This window comes from Nomascus leucogenys, unplaced genomic scaffold (assembly GCF_006542625.1).
Source record: "Nomascus leucogenys isolate Asia unplaced genomic scaffold, Asia_NLE_v1 000914F_71817_qpd_obj, whole genome shotgun sequence".
Lineage (NCBI taxonomy): Eukaryota > Metazoa > Chordata > Mammalia > Primates > Hylobatidae > Nomascus > Nomascus leucogenys.
The window spans coordinates 51,100-71,760 of NW_022097334.1; the positions used below are offsets into that span (position 1 = coordinate 51,100).

At 41.0% G+C, this 20,661-nt stretch overlaps 1 pseudogene; it reads left to right on the forward strand.

Annotated features, from left to right (window-relative positions):
• The first annotated feature begins 939 nt into the window (after positions 1-939).
• On the forward strand, positions 940-13,193 carry LOC115834239 (annotated as a pseudogene).
• Positions 13,194-20,661: the final 7,468 nt, after the last annotated feature.

Sequence of the window (20,661 nt, forward strand, 5' to 3'; positions counted from 1 at the left end):
CTGCTCACGAGAGTCTCTGCAACATTTTCTAAGTCAGTTCAGAAGCTTATTGATTCACCTTTGCAGGCGACATAGCCATGAGAAAGGTCTCCAAAAATTCCTGACCTTCTGGAAATTTTTAAAGTCTCCACAGGTGTCCAGAGGTGACTGTAGCTGTACTGAAAGTCACTGCCTGGATAAATGGCCTGTTAAAGCAAATGCAAAATACGCTAAGCCCACTAAGGATACCCAGAAGCCATGGTATTCAGTTAATTTTTGTCTTTCTTGCAGGTGGGAGAATGCTGAGGATTATGCCCTCCTATAGCCAGTGAAGGTTATGCCAGTGCCTAGATGTACCAGTCAAGAGGGGCCATGGGAAAGCAGATGGCAGAAGGGTAGCCAGGTCCTTTCGCTGGGGTTTACTGCTTGTCATGAGCTCTGCTGCTGGGCAGCATGTGCGATTTCTTACTCCTGCCATGTTTTCAAGAAGCCTTGCCCCATCAGCCAGCTGTCCTACCTCCTGAAAGCTGGTGCATGTTTGTTAGCATGGAGATCCAGAACAAGAGTCACTTTAGTATTTATTCATAGGCTGAGACACCTGAGATTTCCATAGAGTCCCCATGTGTGCACATGCCTACCTGCAAGTTGTTTTTTCTATTTTTTTGAATGTTAATCTTCGCCTTCTGGAACTCAATATTACCCCATGTGGCCAAATATGGGATAATTGCCAGAGGAAACGGTTCTTTAGGTCCCAAGTCCACAGGGTTAGTATTATTATCAATATTAAAATTATTAACTATGGATATTAGTATCATAATAATCATCATCATTCCTGTTAATGCTCATCAATATGTTTATTATTACTATCATTAAGATGGTTGATTAATGTTATTATTCAGTAATAAATGTTTAGTTTCTCCACTCAATCAGTCAAACTGGAGTCTGACTCCAGATATGACTATGGATATGACTGCATATGACTATGAGGGCTACCCTGCAGATATAGACATGAACAGCTGTCCCAGAGACAGCTCTTGCAGCCACCAGTTGCTCTTTCATAGGATGAGTTCCTTACAGGAGAGAAGGGCTGATCTCCATGATGTGGTTTCCTCAGGGTCTCATCAAAGGCTGTAGGAGCACTGCCTACCCCTCTTCCTCACGTGAGAGTGGTACATTCTCTGTTGTCATGGCTGAGATGGCTCCATCTTGGACATATAACTTCCAGGTTGTAGAAGCAAGAAAGCAAAACATGCATTGGATCTGCATAGGGAACTGCAAGCCATCCATCAACCTCAGGACACACTCAGAAACAACCACATGGACCACATTACCCAAGCTCAGCTGCAGGGCTCTCTGTTGAACCTCTTCCACCAGGCTCAACTGGAGTCCTATCCCTGGTCCCAGGACCACAAGGAGCATTTCTTTTTTTGGAATCACACTGCTCCATTCGAAGGACAGCCCTCAGTTCTCTGTCTTCAAGAGGCTGCAAATGGTGCTGATTGGGAGGGAGCTGCCAGCAGCATCACCCTCTACAACTTTAAAATAAAAATGTCCGCCAGAATGGGATATTATGCTGACCCTACCTAAAAGCACATTCCCTAGATGTTGCTTGTTGCCTGGAGTTTGAACAGCATTGTCCAAACTTTGCCATTAAGAACAAGGAAACTTACCTGGGGTAGTTGCAGGAGTAGGCTTAAATCCAGGTGTGAAGATCCTTGAACTGGGGGTGTTTCTGTACTTGTAGAGATTGTGGACTGGGAAAGGTAAGGTTCTGGTCTTGCAAGACTCTCTAGAGGTTAAGGATGTGATCTGCAGAAAGACATGAACTAGCACAGGCCAATTGCAGAACATCTGCCCCCAAGAATTGTAAATGCCTTTTCACTCATCCTGCAGAATGCACTCTCTACTTTAATGATTTTGTGGGATTTGACATTAATTTCTAGGCATGGGGATTGATCTTAAGAAAAAGCAGGGAAAGTGCCTTACCTGTCCTGGGACTCTGCTCCACTTGCCAACATTTGAGTGGATTCATTTGTGTGGTAGTCAAGCTACAGGAAATAAACGGACCAGTCAGTCTTCCAAACCATGACACAGAGGCCAATTATCACAAGTCCAAATCTCCATTTGTCATCCAGCTCACATTCCCTGTGTGGTGCAAGGTCACATGCACTCATGTCCAACTACAAATTATAGCTTCACATAGTATGTCAGCACTCTCCCACCCACCACCTCTTCTAGAAGGTCTTCCTCTGGATTGGAAATGGCCTGTGATAAAAGATTATGACCACAGGAAGCAGTTGTTTTTTTAGGATCTGATCCACATGATAAGGTAGGGCATCTAATTTGGTCTGAGGACTTTAGCTACGCTAACATTTCAGGTAACTGACCCCTGTGTCTATAGATTTACAATGGGAATGGAGTGAGAGATGATGAAAACTGTTTTCTTTCCTAGTGAGTATGAGGTAGATCCCTTACATCATGCTCTCAGTTGCCTGTTCTCCATACAGAGCCATCTCCAATTTAGAGAGAAGACATGGATTGTCAGTGGGAGCAAGCCTGAGACATGCCCACCGGCAGCTCCCAGAAACCCCTGAAACCTGGCCACATCATGAAGTTTTGACCTTGGGTCTCATGCCACTCTTGGTATCTTGAATTCAGAACATTTAATGTCATGGCAGGCCAGGGAACCTCCTCTGCCCTAGTTGGGCTCTCTATCATACATTCACACACACACATACACACAGAGACACACAAGTCACACACACTCACACATCAATCTACTGGCAAACCAAGGTAGAAACACACACACGCACACACACACACACATACCTGCTCAATCCAGGCCAATATCCCTGATGAACATCAATTCAAAAATGCTTAATAAAATACTAGCAAACAGCATCCAGCAGCACATCAAAAAGCTTATCCACCACAATCAAGTCGGCTGCATCTTTGGGATGAAAGGCTGGTTCAACATACACAAATCAATAAATGTAATTGATCACATAAACAGAGCCAAAGACAAAAACCAGACAATTATTCCAATAGATGCAAAAATGCCCTTGATAAAATTCAGCATCCCTTCATGTTAAAAACTCTCAATAAACTAGGTACTGATGGAACATATCTCAAAATATTAAGAGCTATTTATAACAAACCCACAGCCAACATCATATTGAATAGGCAAAAGCTGGAAGCATTCTCTTTGAAAACAGGTACAAGACAAGGATGTCCTCTGTAACCACTTCTATTCAACATAGTATTGGAAGTTCTCACCAGGGCTATCAGGCAAGAGAAAGAAATAAAGGGTATTCAAATAGGAAGAGAGAAAGTCAAGTTGTCTCTGTTTGCAGATGACATGACTTTATATTTAGAAAACTCCATCATCTCAATTCAAAAATTTCTTGAACAGATCAGCAACTTCACCAATGTCTCAAGATACTAAATCATTGTGCAAAAATCACAAGCATTCCTTTACACCAACAATAGTCAAGCAGAGAGCCAAATCAAGAATGAACTCCCATTCAAAATTGCTACAAAGAGAATAAAATACCTAGGAATACAGCTAGGAGTACAGGGGATGTGAAGGACCTCTTCAAGGACAACTGCAAACCACTGCTCAAGGAAATAAGAGAGGACACAAACAAATGGAAAAACATTCAATCCTCATGAATAGGAAGAATCAATATTGTGAAATTGGTCATACTGCCCAAACTAATTTATAGATTCAATGCTATACCCATCAAACATTTTTCACAGAATCAGAAAGAACTATTTTAAATTTCATATGAGATCAAAGAATACCCCATATAGCCAAGACAACTGTAAGCAAAAATAACAAAGCTGGAGGCATTACGCTACCTAACTTCAAACCATACTAGAAGGCTGCAGTAACCAAAACAGCATGCTACTGCTGCCAAAACAGACATATAGACCAATGGAGCAGAACAAACACCTCAGAAATAACATCACACACCTACAACCATCTGATCTTTGACAAACCTGACAAAAACAGGCAAGGGAGAAAGGATCTCCTATTCAGTAAATTCTGCTGGGAAAACTGGCTTGCCATAGGCAGAAAACCAAAACTGGACCCCTTCCTTACACCTTATACAAAAATTAACTCAAGATGGATTAAAGACTTAAATGTAAAATCCAAAACCATAAAAATCCTAGAAGAAAACTTAGGCAATACCATTCAGGACATAAGCATGGACAAAGACTTCATGACAAAAATGCCAAAAGCAATTGCAACAAAAGCCAAAATTGACAAATTGGATCTAATTAAGCTAAAGACCTTCTGCACAGCAAAGAAACTATCATTAGTATAAAAAAGCAACCTACAGAATGGGAGAAAATTATTGCAATCTGCCCATCTGACAAAGGTCTAATAACCAAAGTTGACAAGGAACTTAAACATATTTACAAGAAAAAAAAACAACCTCATCAAAAGTGAGCAAAAGATATGAACAGAAACTTATCAAAAGAAGACATATATGCAATCAACAAATATATTTTTAAAAGCTCAACAACACTGATCATCAGAGAAATGAAAATCAAAACTACAGTGAGAGGCCATCTCACACCTGTCAAAATGGTGATTATTAAAAAGTTAAGAAACAATAGATGCTGGTGAGGCTCAGAAGAAAGACGGATGCTTTTACACTGTTGGTGAAACTGTAAATTAGTTCAACCATTGTGGAAGACAGTATGGCGATTCCTCAAGAATCTAGAACCAGAAATACCATTTGACCCAGCAATCCCATTACTGGCTATATACCCAAAGGAATATAAATCATTCCACTATAAAGACACATGCATACGTATGTTTGTTGCAGCACTATATACAATAGCAAAGACATGAAAGCAACCCAAATGCCCTTCAGTGCTAGACTGGATATAGAAAATGTGGTACATATACACCATAAAATACTATGCAGTCATAAAAAGGAATGAGATCATGTCTTTTGCAGGCACATGGATGAAGCTGGAAGGCATCATACTGAGCAAACTAACACAGGAACCAAAAATAAACAAACACCGCACGTTCTCACTAATAAGTGAAAGTTGAACATTGAGAAAACAAGGACACAGTGAGGGGAACAACACACAACACAGCCCGTTGGGGGCTGGGGGTGAGGGAAGGAAACTTACAGGATAAGTCAACAGGTGCAACAAACCACCATAGCAAAGGATACCTATATAACAAACTTGCATGTTCTGCACATGTATCCTGTATTTTTTAATTTAAAAAGAGGAAATACATACATACATACATACATACATACATACATACATACATACGTACATACGTACATACTTTTGAAAAACGTCTATACAGCCCAGATCTTCATTCCCGGTAAGCCAAGGAACCTGGAGAAACACCAGAGTTCTGTTCCTCTGAGAATGCAGGACAGGTTTACCTTCATCAGCATAAAATTTTGGAACAAATGTGGTAACTGCAGGTTCTCCCCACAATGAGTAACTGAAAATTGAGGCAGTATTTCAGATCCTAAAAAACTGATGAAGTAATTCGTCACACATTTGGGTTGTTTTTGCCTTTTCCTACTATGAAGAGTGCTAGTAGGAAGAATGGTGTACAAGTATCTGTTTGATTACCTGCTTTTAGAATCCTTTGCTTGTTTGTGTGCTTGTTTGTTCCTTCTTGAGACAGGATGTCACTCCAGTCAGTCAGGCTTTTCCAATGTGTAATTTTTGTTGTTTCCTTTTGTCAAGTTTTAGAAGTTTTTATTTTATTTCTATTGAATTTCAAGGCATTTTTAGATATGTATTAAATTAAAACATTATCTCACATGCCGTGTGTTACATTGCAATTATTTTCATCATTCCTTTAAGGAACAAAAGGTTTTAGCTTAGATATCTTCGAATTTGTCAAGCTTTTCTGATTTTGACTTTTTTAAAAATGCTGTCATATACAAGAAACCCTTGGATTAAAAATGCTGTGAATATTTCTCTTTTCTTGCAGTCATAACTTCGGTGGATATTGTCAGGTAGTCTCTGGGTTATAGCATGTTTTCTTGAAAGTTTCACAATCTATTTTGGGCATTGAGAATTTCATCAAACTTAAGTGAATGTTTCTACATTCACTATTGAAGGCAGTAGTCCCATCTGATGCTTTATTATTTGCATATCTTTCTTCCACAAGACCATTTCATGCAAAGACTTGTCCCCACTGCCAGATCATTACAACATGATATGGAATCAACTGGCCAAAAATGGGAAGGTTATCTCTGGAATGTCTATTTGACTCCATTGATCTCTCCATCTTAATTAAGACAAAGAATATGCTGTGTTAATTACATAACATTGCTGCAAATTCTCAAATCAGAAAGTGTAGTTCTAACTTCTTGTCATTCAGTCGCTGAAAGAATGATCTTATCTCCTAGATGCATATGCTTGGAAGTACTTCTCAACACATACACACACATCCAGACACAAACACACAAATGCATACACACAAACTGTTTAATGTGTATACAATTTTTAACTAGCATTGTTTTACATGAAATAAGGCAAATGTTTAGCCACTATCCTAACCTGGTTCCACTCCAGTCATATTTGCTGATAACACTGACAAGTAAATCTGCTTCAACTGTTCCATAATCACAATGTAAGCTGTGTCCATTAAATTCCCTGAGGAATGCAAGAGGATACAACCTAAGACAAAAAACTTAATTGAATGCTGATATTTCATTGGTAAATAGGGTAACTGATGGGTAAATGTAATGGTCTCGGTGGGTGGGCATTAGTTATATGAGGGCTGATGCAGCAAGATACTTAATTATTTAAAGGTGTTTGAAAGAAATTGGAACCCAGGAGTGGGTGTATTCAACTATAATAAAATTAGAAAGCCCTGAAATAAATCTCATTTTGAGTGTAAAAAACTGGCATTAGAGGAGATTCTGGGTCAATCATCCAGCTGTGAAAGCTGCATCTTGGAAGTAGGATCCCTGTCCTGCAATGAGACTTGTTTATCAGTGGTCGTCTTTCAGTGCAAACGATTTTGAAGAATGGCCCCTTCCTTTTGTGTATTTGCTGATTAGATTTCATGCCAAATCTCAGGTTTTAAACTCTATTTAAATGTTAACAGAATTCACTCAGATGGCAAAAAACCAACAGATTCTTTGATTTGGAATCATCACAGATCCATTTCTTGTTAGGTACAGTTACCAAAGTTGACCTACCGGAGTGAAACAATTGTGGATAATGGCCCCTTCCTTTTGTATATTTGCTGATTAGATTTCATGGTCCATTTCTCATTAGGTACAGTGATCAATGTTGACCTACCCAAGAGTAGAGATGTCCAGGACGGAACTCAGGGCTCCGTAGAATCACAAAATCTTGGGTGCAACACTGCTCAAGCACATAAATGTGCTTATTCAGAGTGTTTCTGTGTGACATGTGTGTGAACTACAGTGCAATGAGCATGACACGCAGACAGGTTATCAATTGGACTCACCTCAAAATCACTTATGAGCATTACAGAACACCAATGCCCAGGTCCCGGTTAAAGAGATAAGACCCTCCAGCATCTTGTGTGAAGCCATGGCATATGGATTTCTCATGCATCTGGGGATCATTCTCCTGAAAATGGTGGCTCCTTCCTCCCTGTTGAGCATCTTTATCAGCAGTGCTCATTTATTCCTCCAGGACTCTGTCCATCAGGCAGGGGAAGCCTTCTGATTAACCACACCTGGCACATGAAAAGACAAGGGAAAGGAACAAGGCCAAAGGTCACACTCCCCTCATTCTACCATCCTCCCTAAAATCATCCTGATTTCATGGGCCCTGAGGCCAGGGCCATTTCTATACATCACAAGGCCTTGGCACCTGGCCTAAATTCTACTCTGTTTCTTACTGTCTGAAAAATTTTGAGAAAATCCTGAGAGCCAGGATCTTCATTCCTGGTAAGCCAAAAGTCCTGAAGACAAACCCAAATTCTTTCCCTCTTAGTTTAGGGAACAGGTCTACCTTCATCAGCATGAAATTTTCCACCAAATGTGGTAACCGCAGTTCCACCACACAATGCCTAACTGGAAATAGAGGTAACATCTCAGATTCTGAACAATCGATGCAAGAATCCATGAGATAAAAGGCTTGTTTTTGCCTTTTCCCAATGAAACAAGTGCCAGTATTAACAATGGTATAAAAACCTCTGTTTCACTCCCTGCTTTTAAATCTCTCTGTTTCTTCTTGAGACAGTGCCTCACTCCTGTCACCCAGGCTTCTCCAGTGTTTAATTTTGTTTTTTTTTTTTGTCAAATTTCAAAAGTATTGTTTTATCTCTACCAAATGTTGATCCGTTATCACATACGTATTAAAATATTATCTCCCATGCTGTGTGATATATTGTTTTAATTTTCAACATTTCTTTAATGAACCAAAGGTTTTATTTGGGAAAGCTTCTGATTTCTCAACTTTTTTTATTTCATGTTTCCTTAAATTGCCGTCGTACGTCCAAAACCACTGAATATAGCATGTCATGATGATTTCTCTTTTCTTGCAATCATAAATTCAGAGGATGTCATCAATTAGTAACTCACCTATTTCAGGATTTCCTGAAAGCGTTTCACAGTCTACTTTGTGCATTGAGTATTTCGTCAAACTTCAGTGCATGTTTCTACCACTTGATGCTTTATTATTCAGGTATCTAGCTTCCACAAGACCATTTCATGCAATGACAGGTCTTGTTCCAAACTGGCAAGTAATTACATTTGGATATAGAATCAATAGGCTGAACATGGAAAGGTTATCGCTGAAAGGTCTATTTGATTCCACGGATCTCTCCTTTTTTTGTTAAGGAAAAACATACGCTGTGTTAATTACTATACTTCGTTGACTATTCTCAAGTCAGAAAGCCCACTTCCTACTTCTTACCCTTCAATCGCTGAAAGGATGATGGTATCTGACAATGCACATGCTTAGAAGTACATCCCAGCACAATCACACAGACACACATATACACACACAGACGCATACACCCACAAGCAAACACAAACACATACACACACTCACAAAGGCACATGAACACAAACACACAAACACCTACACTGTCAATCCTACATAAAGTAATGAGGAAACCAGGGTTCTGTCTATACAAGAGAGAAAACTGGAGAGTGATGGCTGTGTCTAAGGATGAGCTGACACATGGAAAACATTGAGTTTTGGAGTCAGTAGTGCTCTGAACCAGTGGAGGGACTGTCTGTGTGTTTGTGTTTATGGCAGATGACATTCAGTGTGCATTTCTGAATATGACATATTGACATGTAGGTTTGCATATGAGGTTATTGCAGGGAACTGGTTTTACTATTTTCTCTTGGAGTGTGTTTCATTTGTCAGTTGTTGGTCGGCAGGAGAAGGTGAAATTTTGCTAATGTGGGACATCTGTGGATCATCCTTGCCACCTTGAATAGTAGAACTGGAATGCATTTGGAAGATAGGAAGGGTGTTCTTTCTTACTCTGGCTCGCCGTTTTTACATTGTTTCTTGAAAGGACCTCAGGCACCCTAGGACTTGTGCTCTTGGTGGAACGCACATAATGCTGGAAATAGACAGACCGACTTGCCTGTTTCATGGTGTCCATTTCCAAAGAATTGAAACAGAAAATTTTCCCACTGGCACGTAAGTCATTTGGAAGTAAGTCGTATTGATAATAAAGAAAATCAAACACAGGAGTGTGTGTATTCAACTAAAATAAAATCAGAAAGCCCTGAAATAAATCTCACTTGGTGTGTTTACAAATGGCATTTGGGGAGATTCCAGGTCATTTGTCCAGCTGTGAAAGGTGCATCTCTGAAGCACAATCCCTGTCCTGCAATCAGACTTATTTATTCGACGTGGTGTTTCAGTGGAAATGATTGTGGGAAATGGCCCCTTCCTTTTCTGTATTTGCTGATTAGATTTCATGGTCCCTTTCTCATTAGGTGCAGTGATCAAAGTTGACCAACCCCTGAGGAAAGTTGTCCAGGGCACAACTCAGGGCTCCATAGAACCACAGAATCTTGGGTGCAACCCTCCTCAAGCACCCAAATGTGCATATGAACAGGGTCACCGTGTGATGTGTGTGAAAACTACAGTGCGATGAGCATGACTCGCAGACAGGTTATCGATTGGGATCACCTCAAAATCAGTTATGAGCATTAAAGGACACCGATGCCCAGGTCCCGCCTCCAGGAATAAGACCCTCCAGCGTCTTGTGTGAAGCCACGGCATCTGGATTGCTCATGCTTCTGGGGATTATTCTCCTGAAAATGGTGGCTCCTTTCTCTCTGTGGAGCATCTTTCTAAGCAGTGCTCCTTTCTTCCCCCAGGACTCTTTACATCAGGCACAGGAAGCCTTCTGAGTGAGCACACCTGGCCCATGAAAAGATAAAAGAAAGGTCACAGTCCTCTCATTCCACCAGCCTCCTTAAAATCATCCTAATTTCATGGGCCCTGAGGCCAGGGCTGTTTCTTTACACCTCAAGGCCTTGGAGCCAGGCCTAAATTCTGCCCTGTTTCTTACCGTCTAAGATATTTTGGGAAAATCCCTAGAGCCAGGATCTTCATTCCTGGTAAGCCAGAGAGCCTGAAGACACGCCAAAATTCTGTCCCTCTTAGTTCAGGGAACATGTCCACTTTCATCAGCATTAAAATTTGCACCAAATGTGCTAACTGCAATTCCACCATACAATGCATACCTGGAAATGGAGGCAACATCTCGGATCCTGAACAATTGATGCAAGAATCCATGAGATACACGGCTTATTTTTGCTTTTTGCCACTGAAACAAGTGCCAGTATTAACAATGTTATACAATCCTCTGTCTGCTTTTAAATCTCTCCGATGGTTTCTTCTTGAGACAGGGCCTCACTCCTGTCACCCAGGCTTTTCTATGGTATAATTTTCATTGTTTGCTTTTGTCAAATTTAGAACTTTTTATTTCATCTCTATCAAATGTTGATCCATTCTCACATACGTGTGAAAATATTATCACCCATGCTGTGAGATACATCATTTTTATTTTCATCATTTCTTTAATAAACCAAAGGTTTTAGTTGGGATACCTTCTGATTTCTCAAGTTTTTTGTTTCATGTTTTCTTAAACTGCCATCGTACGTCCGAAACCACTGACTATACAATGTCATGACTATTTCTCTTTTCTGGCAAACATAAATTTGGGGAATGTCATCAATTAGTCTCTCCGTGATTGCATGATTTCCAGAAAGTGTTTCACAGTCTACTTTGTGCGCTGAGTTTGTCTTCAAACTTCAGTGCATGTTTCTACCACTTGATGCTTTATTATTTGGGAATCTAGCTTCCACAAGAGCATTTCATGCAAAGACTTGTCTTGTTCCCCACTGGCAGGTAATTTCACTCGGATATAGAATCAATAGGCTGAATATGGAAAGGTTATTGCTGGAAGATCTATTTGATTCCACGGATCACTCCTTTTTTTTTAAGGAAAAAAATATGCTGTGCTAATTACTATACTTCATTGACTATTCTCAAGTCAGAAAGCGCACTTCTGACTTCTTGTCCTTCAGTCGCTGAAAGGATGATGATATCCGCCAAAAGCAGATACTTGGAAGTACATCCCAGTACAAACACACACACACACACACCACACACACACACACACACACACGGTTTCATAGGTAAAGATTTCTTCCCTGACATTGTTTTAACTAAAATAAGGCAACTGTGTGGCCACTGTCCTAACCCGGTTACACTCATATTATATATGCCTATCATCCTGAGGAGCAGTTTCATTCAGGTGTTCTAGAAATCATGATGTGGGCTGTGTCTGTTGAATTCCCAGGAATGCAAGGGGGCGCACCCTGTGACTCATTCCTTAATTGAGTGCTGATAGTGGATTGGTTTATCGTGCACCTGATGGGTGGATGGGGTGTTCGCTGTTGGTGGGGTGAGTTATATAAGGGCTGATGTGGCCAGAGAGCTGGTTATTTCAAGACTCTCTCGGAAGAGATAGCGTCTTTCTGCAACCTGCGGTCCCAGCAGAAAAACCTTGTGATCCTTGTTCCAGGCGACATAGATGACGACTCACTCTACTTGGGAGGTGAGTGGCAGTTCAACCACTTTTCAAAGCTCACATCTTCTCGGCCAGATGCAGCTTTTGCTGAAATCCAGCGGACTTCTCTCCCTGAGAAGTTACCACTGTCATCTGAGACCCGTGTTGACCTCTGTGATGATTTGGCTACTGTGGCAAGACAGCTTGTGGGCTCCAGAGTATGGGAAATACCTGCTACGTGAATGCTTCCCTGCAGTGCCTGACATTCACACCACCCCTTGCCAACTACATGCTGTCCCGGGAGCACTTTCTAATTTGTCATCATCACAAGTGCTGATTCTCTGTACTATGCAAGCTCACATCACACGGGCCCTCCTATGTCATCCAGCCCTCACAGGCATTGGCCACTGGCTTCCATAGAGGCAAGCAGGAAGATGCCCATGAATTTCTGATGTTCACTGTGGTTGCCATGAAAAAAGGCATGACTTCCCAGGCACAAGCAGGTAGATCAACACTCTAAGGACACCACCGTCATCCACCAAATATTTGGAGGGGACTGGAGATCTTAAATCAAGTGTCTCCACTGCCAGGGCATTTCAGACACCTTTGACCCTTACCTGGACATCGCCCTGGATATCCAGGCAGCTCAGAGTGTGAAGCAAGCTTTGGAACAGTTGGTGAAGCCCAAAGAACTCAATGGAGAGAATGCCTACCACTGTGGTCTTTGTCTCCAGGAGGCGCCTGCCTCCAAGACGTTAACTTTACATACTTCTGCCAAGGTCCTCATCCTTGTATTGAAGAGATTCTCTGATGTCACAGGCAACAAACTTGCCAAGAATGTGCAGTATCCTGAGTGCCTTGACATGCAGCTATATATGTCTCGGCAGAACACAGGACCTCTTGTCTATGTCCTCTATCCTGTGCTGGTCCACACTGGGTGGAGTTGTCACAATGGACATTACTTCTCTTATGTCAAACTCAAGAAGGCCAGTGGTATAAAATGGATGATGCTGAGGTCACTGCCTCTGGCATCACTTCTGTCCTGAGTCAACAAGCCTATGTCCTCTTTTACATCCAGAAGAATGAATTGCGAATACCCAGTTACAGTGTGTCCATAGGCATGGAATCAAGAGGTCTTTGTGCTGAAGACAAGTGCATTGTGTGTGAAGTACAATGCCATTAGTAAAACCTGCAGCAGAGTATTTATTTGTCTCACTTTGTAATCAGTGAATGAGCTTTAACGAATATCAATGCCTAGTGCGTACCCCCCAGAGACAAGAACTTCCAGTGTCTTGTGTGAAACCATGGCATCTGGATTGCTCATGATTCTGAAGATAATTCTCCTGTCCCCCAAAGTTTCAGAATCACTGCAGTTAGTGGAAACAGATAACACATCAGTCTCTTGTTCTGTCTTTTCTCTTCACTCGGGAAAACTCTCACTGGGACCAAGGAAAATCCTATGGTTTACTAGGGAGGAGGAGTTTTCTCAGGAGTGAAAATGGTGGCTCCTTCCTCCCTGTCAAGTCTCTTCCTCAGGATTGCCCCTTTGTCTCTTCAGGACTCTGTTCATCTGGCCCGAGATGCCCCCTTGTTGAGCATACCTGGCCTATGAAGAAATAAGGGTAAGGAATGGTTCCAAAGACTGTACTATGCTCACTCTACCATCACCTCTGACACTATCCTGACTTCATGAGCCCTGGGTCAGAAGCTGTTTCTTTACACCTCTAGGCCTTGCCTCATGGCCTAAATATGTCCCCATTTCTTACATCTTATAAATTTTGACAAAACCCTCAGAGCCTAGATCTTCATTCCTCATAGGCCAAAGGGAGATATACCAGAATTCTGTCCCTCTGAGACTGTGGGACATCTCAGTTTCCATCAACATGAAATTTTGCACCAAATATAGTTACTGCAGGTCCACCTCACAATGAGTAACTGGAAGTTCAGACAACATCTCAGACTCTGTGCAGTTTTTGGCCAAGCTCATTTGGTTTGACAATGCTTTTACTCTATAAATCAGTTGTGAGAACACTTAGGATTCATATTATTTAGTCTTTTAATCAGTCTGTTATTATTTTCAATGTATTTACTAGACTTTAATATTTCTGATAAACTTTGATGCAAAAATTCTCAATATAATAGTGGCAAACCAAATCCAGCAATATATCAAAAAGCTTATCCACCAAGATCAAGTCAGCTTCATCCCTTTGGTCCAAGGCTGGTTCAACATATGCAAATCAATAAATGTAATTCATCACGTAAACAGAACTAAAGACAAAAACCCCATGATTATTTCAGTAGACTCAGAAAAGGTCTTTGATAAAAATTCAATATTCCGTTATGTTAAAAACCTCATGAAACTAGGTATTGATGGAACATACCTCAAAATAATAAGAGCCATTTATGACAAACCCACAGCCAATATCATATTGAATAGGCAAAACTAGAAGCATTCCGTTTGAAATTTGGCACAAGGCAAGGATGCCCTCTCTCACTCCTACTCAATATAGTACTGGAAGTTCTGGCCAAGGCAATCAGGCAAGAGAAAGAAATAAAGCATATTCAAATAGTAAAAGAGGAAGTTGAACTGTCTTTGTTTGCAGATGACATGATCCTATATCTATAAAATCCCATCATCTCAGCCCAAAAGATTCTTAAGCTTATAAGCAACTTCAGTAAAGTCTCAAGATACAAAATCAGTGTGCAAAAATCACAAGCATTCTTATATACCAACAATAGACAAGAAGAGAGCCAAATCACAAATGAATTCCCATTTACAATTGCTACAAAGAGTATAAAATACCTAGGAATACAGCTAACAAGGCAAGTGAAGGACCTCTTCAAGGAGAACTACAAACCGCTACTCAAGGAAATAAGAGAGGACACAAACAAATGGAAAAACATTCCATGCTCATGGGTAAGAAGAATCAATATCATGAAAATGGCCATATTTCCCAAAGTAATTCATAGATTCAATGCTATTCCTATAAACTACCATGGACATTCTTTACAAAATTAGAAAAAACTACTTCAAAATTCATATGGAGAGGAAAAAGAGCCCATATACCCAGGACAATCCTAAGCAAAAATAACAAAGTTAGAGGCATCATGCTACCTGACTTCAAACTAGATTATAAGGTTACAGTAACCCAACAGCATGGTAGTGGTACAAAACAGACACATAGACCAATGGAATGGAATAGAGATATCAGAAATAAGATTGCACATGTACAGCCATTTTATTTTTGATGAAAACAAGCAATGGGGAAAGGATTCCCTATTTAATAATAAATGGTTCTTGAAAAACTGGCTAGACATAAGCAGAAAACTGAAACTGTACCCCTTCCTTATACCTTATACAAAAATGAACTGAAAATGGATTAAAGACTTAAATGTAAAACCCAAAACTATAAAAAATCCAACCCTATATAAAAGTGGGAAAAAGCTAGGTGCAGCGACCCATGCTTGTAATCCCAGCAGTTTGGGAGGGTGAAGTGGGCAGATAACTTGAGGCCAGAAGTTCAGTATCAGCCTGGCCAAGCTGGTGAAACCACGTCTCTACTGAAAATACAATAAATTAGCTGGGTGTGGTGGTGGGGGCCTGTAATCCCAACTACTCAGGAGCCTGAGAGAGAAGAATTGCCTGAAGCTGGGGGGCAGAGGTTGCAGTGACCCGAGATTGTGCACTGAACTCCACCCTGAGTGACAGAGCAAGACTCTGTCTTAAAAAATAAAAATTTAAAAAGTGGCAAAGGACATGAAAAGACACTTCTCAAAAGAAGACATTTATGCAGCCAACAAACACATGAAAAAAAAGCCCAACATTACTGATCATTAGAGAAATACAAATCAAAACCACAATGAGATACCATCTCATGACAGTCAGAATGGTGATTATTAAAAAGTCAAAAAACAACAGATGCTGGTGAGACTGTGGGGAAATGGGAACACTTTTACACTGTTGGTGTGAATGTAAGTTATTTCAACCACTGTGGAAGACTGTGGTGATTTTTCAAAGACCTAGAATCAGAAATACCATTTGACCTAGCAATCCCATTACTGGGTATATACCCAAAGGAATATAAATTTTTGTATTATAAAGATACATGCGTGCATATGTTCATTGCAGCACTATTCACAATAGCAAAGACATGGAATCAACCCAAATGCCCATCAATGTTAGACTGGATACAGAAAATGTGATACATATATACCATGGAATACTATGCAGCCATAAAAAGGAATGAGATCATGTCCTTTGCAGGGACATGGATAAAGCTGGAAGCCATTATTCTCAGCAAACTAATGCAGGAACAGAAAACCAAATACACATGTTCTCACTTATAAGTGGGAGATGAACAATGAGAGAACATAGGCACAGGTAGGGGAACAACACACACTGGAGCCTGTCTGGATGTGAGTAGGGAGGGGAGCATCAGGATAAATAGCTAATGCATGTGGGCTGAATACCTAGGTGATGGGTTGATAGGTACGGCAAACCACCATGGCACACATTTACCTATGTAACAAACCTGCACATCCTACACATGTATCCCAGAACTTAAAATGAAATAAAATAAAATTTTAAAAAACTTTATTTTCTCTAACCTTCCAAAATGCAGGGATTACAGGCGTGAGCCACCGTGCCTGGCCCTGTTTTAACATATCTGAACAAGATTTAAGACATTTGTTTGGAAAGAGCCCCTCTATGACAGCAACGTGAATTCTGCCAAACCTGAAGCAAGAACAAACATCAAATTTATGGTGAAGCTGGGGTAAAAAATGGAAATCTTGGGGGCGGGTGGCAGCTGTAATCCAGCATTTGGGAGGCGAGGGGGGGATCAGGTCAGAGATCGAGACCACGGTGAAACTCGTCTCTAAAAAAAAAAAAAATTAGCGGCGTGTGCGGGCCTGTAGTCCCACCGAAGCTGAGAGAGAATGGTGTGAAGGCATTGATTCATTTTTGAAAAGTCTATGGGAAAAATGACCTGAAGAATCAGTCATTTACAAATGGATACCTTATTCTAAGAAGAGATAATACAATGTTGAAGATGACGCCCACAGAGGAGGGACATCCATACCAATTTTTGAGAAAAAAAATCGTTTCTATGCCCTAATTGAGGAGGATTGACAATTAACAAGAGATATTATAGCCAACACCACAGACATCTCAATTGGTTCAGCTTACACAATACTGACTATAACGTGAAAGTTGAGAAACTTTACATTTGATGATTCCCAAATACCCTTGTGCCTAGATCAGCAGTGAACAAAAGCAGAGCTATTAGTGACTATTTTGAACAAGCAGAATCAAGATCCTGAAGCATTATTTTGAAGAATTATAACAGGGAGTGAAACTGGCTTTCTCAATAAGATCCTGAAGACAAAGCACAATTCAAGCAATGGCTACCAAGAGGTAGAAGTGGTCCAGTCAAAGCAAAAGCAAACTTCTCAAAAGCAAAAGCCATGGAGGATTTGGGGATGCTCAAGGCATTTTGCTTGTTGACTTTCTGTAGGATCAAAGCACCATAACGTCTGCTTACTAGGAGAGTTCTTACAGAAAATTAGCAAATACTTTTTCAGAAAAGTGCCCTGTAAAGCTTCACTAGAGAGTCCCTCTGCACCACAACACTTCTGTTCCTTTCTCTCATCAAACATGGGTAATTTTGCAAGAGTTTTCATGGAAAATTATTAGGCATCAACATTACAGACCTGATTTGTTTATTTCTGACCTTTTTTCCCTAATCTTAAAATAACTGTAAAGGGCACCCATTTTTCTTTAGTTAATAATAGAAGATTGCATTGACACGGTTAAATTCCCGTTACCCTCAGTTCTTTAGCAATGGACTGGATGGCTGGGATCATCCCTTAATGGAGTGTCTTGACCTCAGTAGAGCTTATATTGAGAAATAAAGTTCATATTTATATTTTTATTTTTAATTTCATTTTTCACTGACATTTTAAATCCCTTCACAATTCACGTTTGTCTCAAAGGTATTTAAATTTAGAAATCACATCAAGTGTAAAACAAAGAAAATTATATATACAGAGGGAGAACAGAATCTATAAATATACATGTTTGTGTACATACATCCATATACATACATATGTGTGTGCATGCAGTAATTTTATTCTCCTAAAGCAATGCCTCTGCCTTCCACCCTCACTGCACATGTCCTAGTCCTGTGATGTCCCTGGAACTGAGCACCTGATTTCCTTCTCTGCCTCCCACATGAACAGGGAATAGAAATGGAAACCACGCTCTGTGGTTGCTGTTGTGAAAATCCATGTTCCCCACAGGATGAGTTTGGTATCTTACATTCCAATTCCCATTGTAAAAAAACAGGCAACAAACAAAAACTACAAAAGAAAAAATGAAGTATTTGAAAGTCTAGAGCCACAGAGGTTCCAGATCCACCCACCGCCCATGGTGACCTCCACCACCCTCCAGGCCTGAGGGCAGTTATGCCTGGACATCCTTCCTCCTCACCATCCACGCAGAAAAGTGACCTTAAACTTCAATAGCTATTACCCTATTCCACAAGGAACCAAGTCAACGTTCAGTCAGTCGTCTGACAACTCTAAGCTTTGGCTGGAAAGTATTGGAAACATTTAACGCGCAGTGGATGAAGCAGCCCGGCCCCACTGCACACAACACACTCGCAGGGACTCAAAGGAGGAGACTCAGGATCCACTGGGTGGAAGTGAGGACAGACCCAGAAACACATGGGGTGGGGGGGGCGTCAAACCAGGAAGGCTCAGGCCCTGACCTCCTCCTAGGCCCTGCCACTCTAGAACTTGCAGTTTTTTCTGACCTGGAAGCGGATTTCACTGATGGAAAAGAAGTTCACTATTTCTGGTCCAGCCCAGTAAGCTGCTCTCATTGCCCAGCCTTCCACACCCCTGCAGATGTCACAATCCCTGCACCCGCTAACCTGACAAGGGAGCTATGCATCGCCTGGAGACGGTCTTAGGCCTGCACCTCTGTAATGGGGTCCAGGTTCTGTGTCCATTTCTGGTTAAAATTGCTGTAAGGCTGGTCGCTGTCTTGGCCTTCCCTGCTTCCTCTGTGTTCACTTCTCCCCTCATCACCCCATGTGAAGCTTTTACTCAGGAGATGGATTCTCGCCCCTCTTGGAACATCAAGGACAGTGCCAGGACACCGCATCATCCCCTTGACCCTGGGATTCTGTAGATTTCAGTCTTCTCCTGAGGTCCCTCCCTCTCTACCTTATTTTTTCCATACTTCTGGGGCCTGGGCCTGCTACACCTCAGGCTTCCTCTTCACAGTCGCAGACTGAGGGAGCCCCCTTAATCCTTGGGCTCTGGCCACAGCTCACCTGCTGCAGGACACTCAGCAGCCTTCAGTAGTTCATCCAGACATCCAGTTGGAAGTGGGATTTCCTGGAAGGAAAGCAGGAACCCAGAATTACACTGAATTCTAACACCAGGGCCCAGGTTCCCCTTCTGCATGGGACACTAAGCTGCAAACACTACATAGGCACTTAATGCTCAGTTGTCCTTCTAACATCTGGTCCAGTTGTGTCCCTCCTCCTCGGAATATCTCAGAAAATGTATCTCCACCTAGAGTTGTTTGAAGGCATCATCCTATGTGATTCCAGACCATCAGGGGATGCAATGGGTCCCACCAGTATTTCCACTCTGCTTGGAAGACTTAGAAAATCCTGAGGCTGCTCAGAGGGTCAGATTCCCATCTGTGTTTCAGTAAAACTTCGTCTTCCCTGGACAGTGAGAGACAGAAAATGTCTAGTCTCTGGCACATCTTTTGCAAGCAATTGTGGCTCCCAGGAATGAAAACTATCAACAATATATTTTTGAGACTCTGGTCAAAAGAAGAAGTCATCCTGCAATTTCAGGAAGGATGGAGTGGTTCTGTGGTTCTTGAGGTGATTTTGAAAAGATCTCAACTCTCAGAAGGACCAAGGAGGACATTTCTGGCATTTCCAGACCAGGAAGAGTGACTGATGGACCTCCAGTGTTACTTGGAAACTTTTTGTTGGACAGCTTTGTAATAAGAGGAACTTGCTTTTGGCTTTCAGGTCTTCACATAGGTTGTTTAGATCATGGAAGTGCTTCTGCATTTCTGTATAGGCTCGGGATGCCTTCTCAAGTCATCCCTGCAATTATGAGACAGTTTCGTCTCCAGAGGTCACTTAGAATAATACAAGAGTCTTCACCTTCAAAGTGCCACCAGACAATATAGCAACAGTTCAGCCAAGATTATCTGTATTTACATACCTGTAAAGTAACACTCCTAGTTTTCTTCATTAACTTGGACACCTTTCATGAATAGAGAAACTCTAGTGATTGTTTAATAACAGCTGCCACAAAAATTAACCAATAAAAAGAAATGATAAATGAAAAAAATTAATAATCATGATAATGAACACAATGACTAAAATAGTATTTTACTGGTGACAATATGAACATAAGGATAAAAAATTAATATGGAGATTCTCCTAAATATATGAAAACTTCACAAATTGGGTCCTCCTTGTGTAATTTGGAGTCACAGTCAAAGAATTTCTCTATGAAGTGTTCCATGATGGCAAACATCAAAAACAGGAGGTGAAAGAAAAGCAAGCCACAGGAGACCATGGGTTAATATGAACACTTGTGTGCAAACCTCT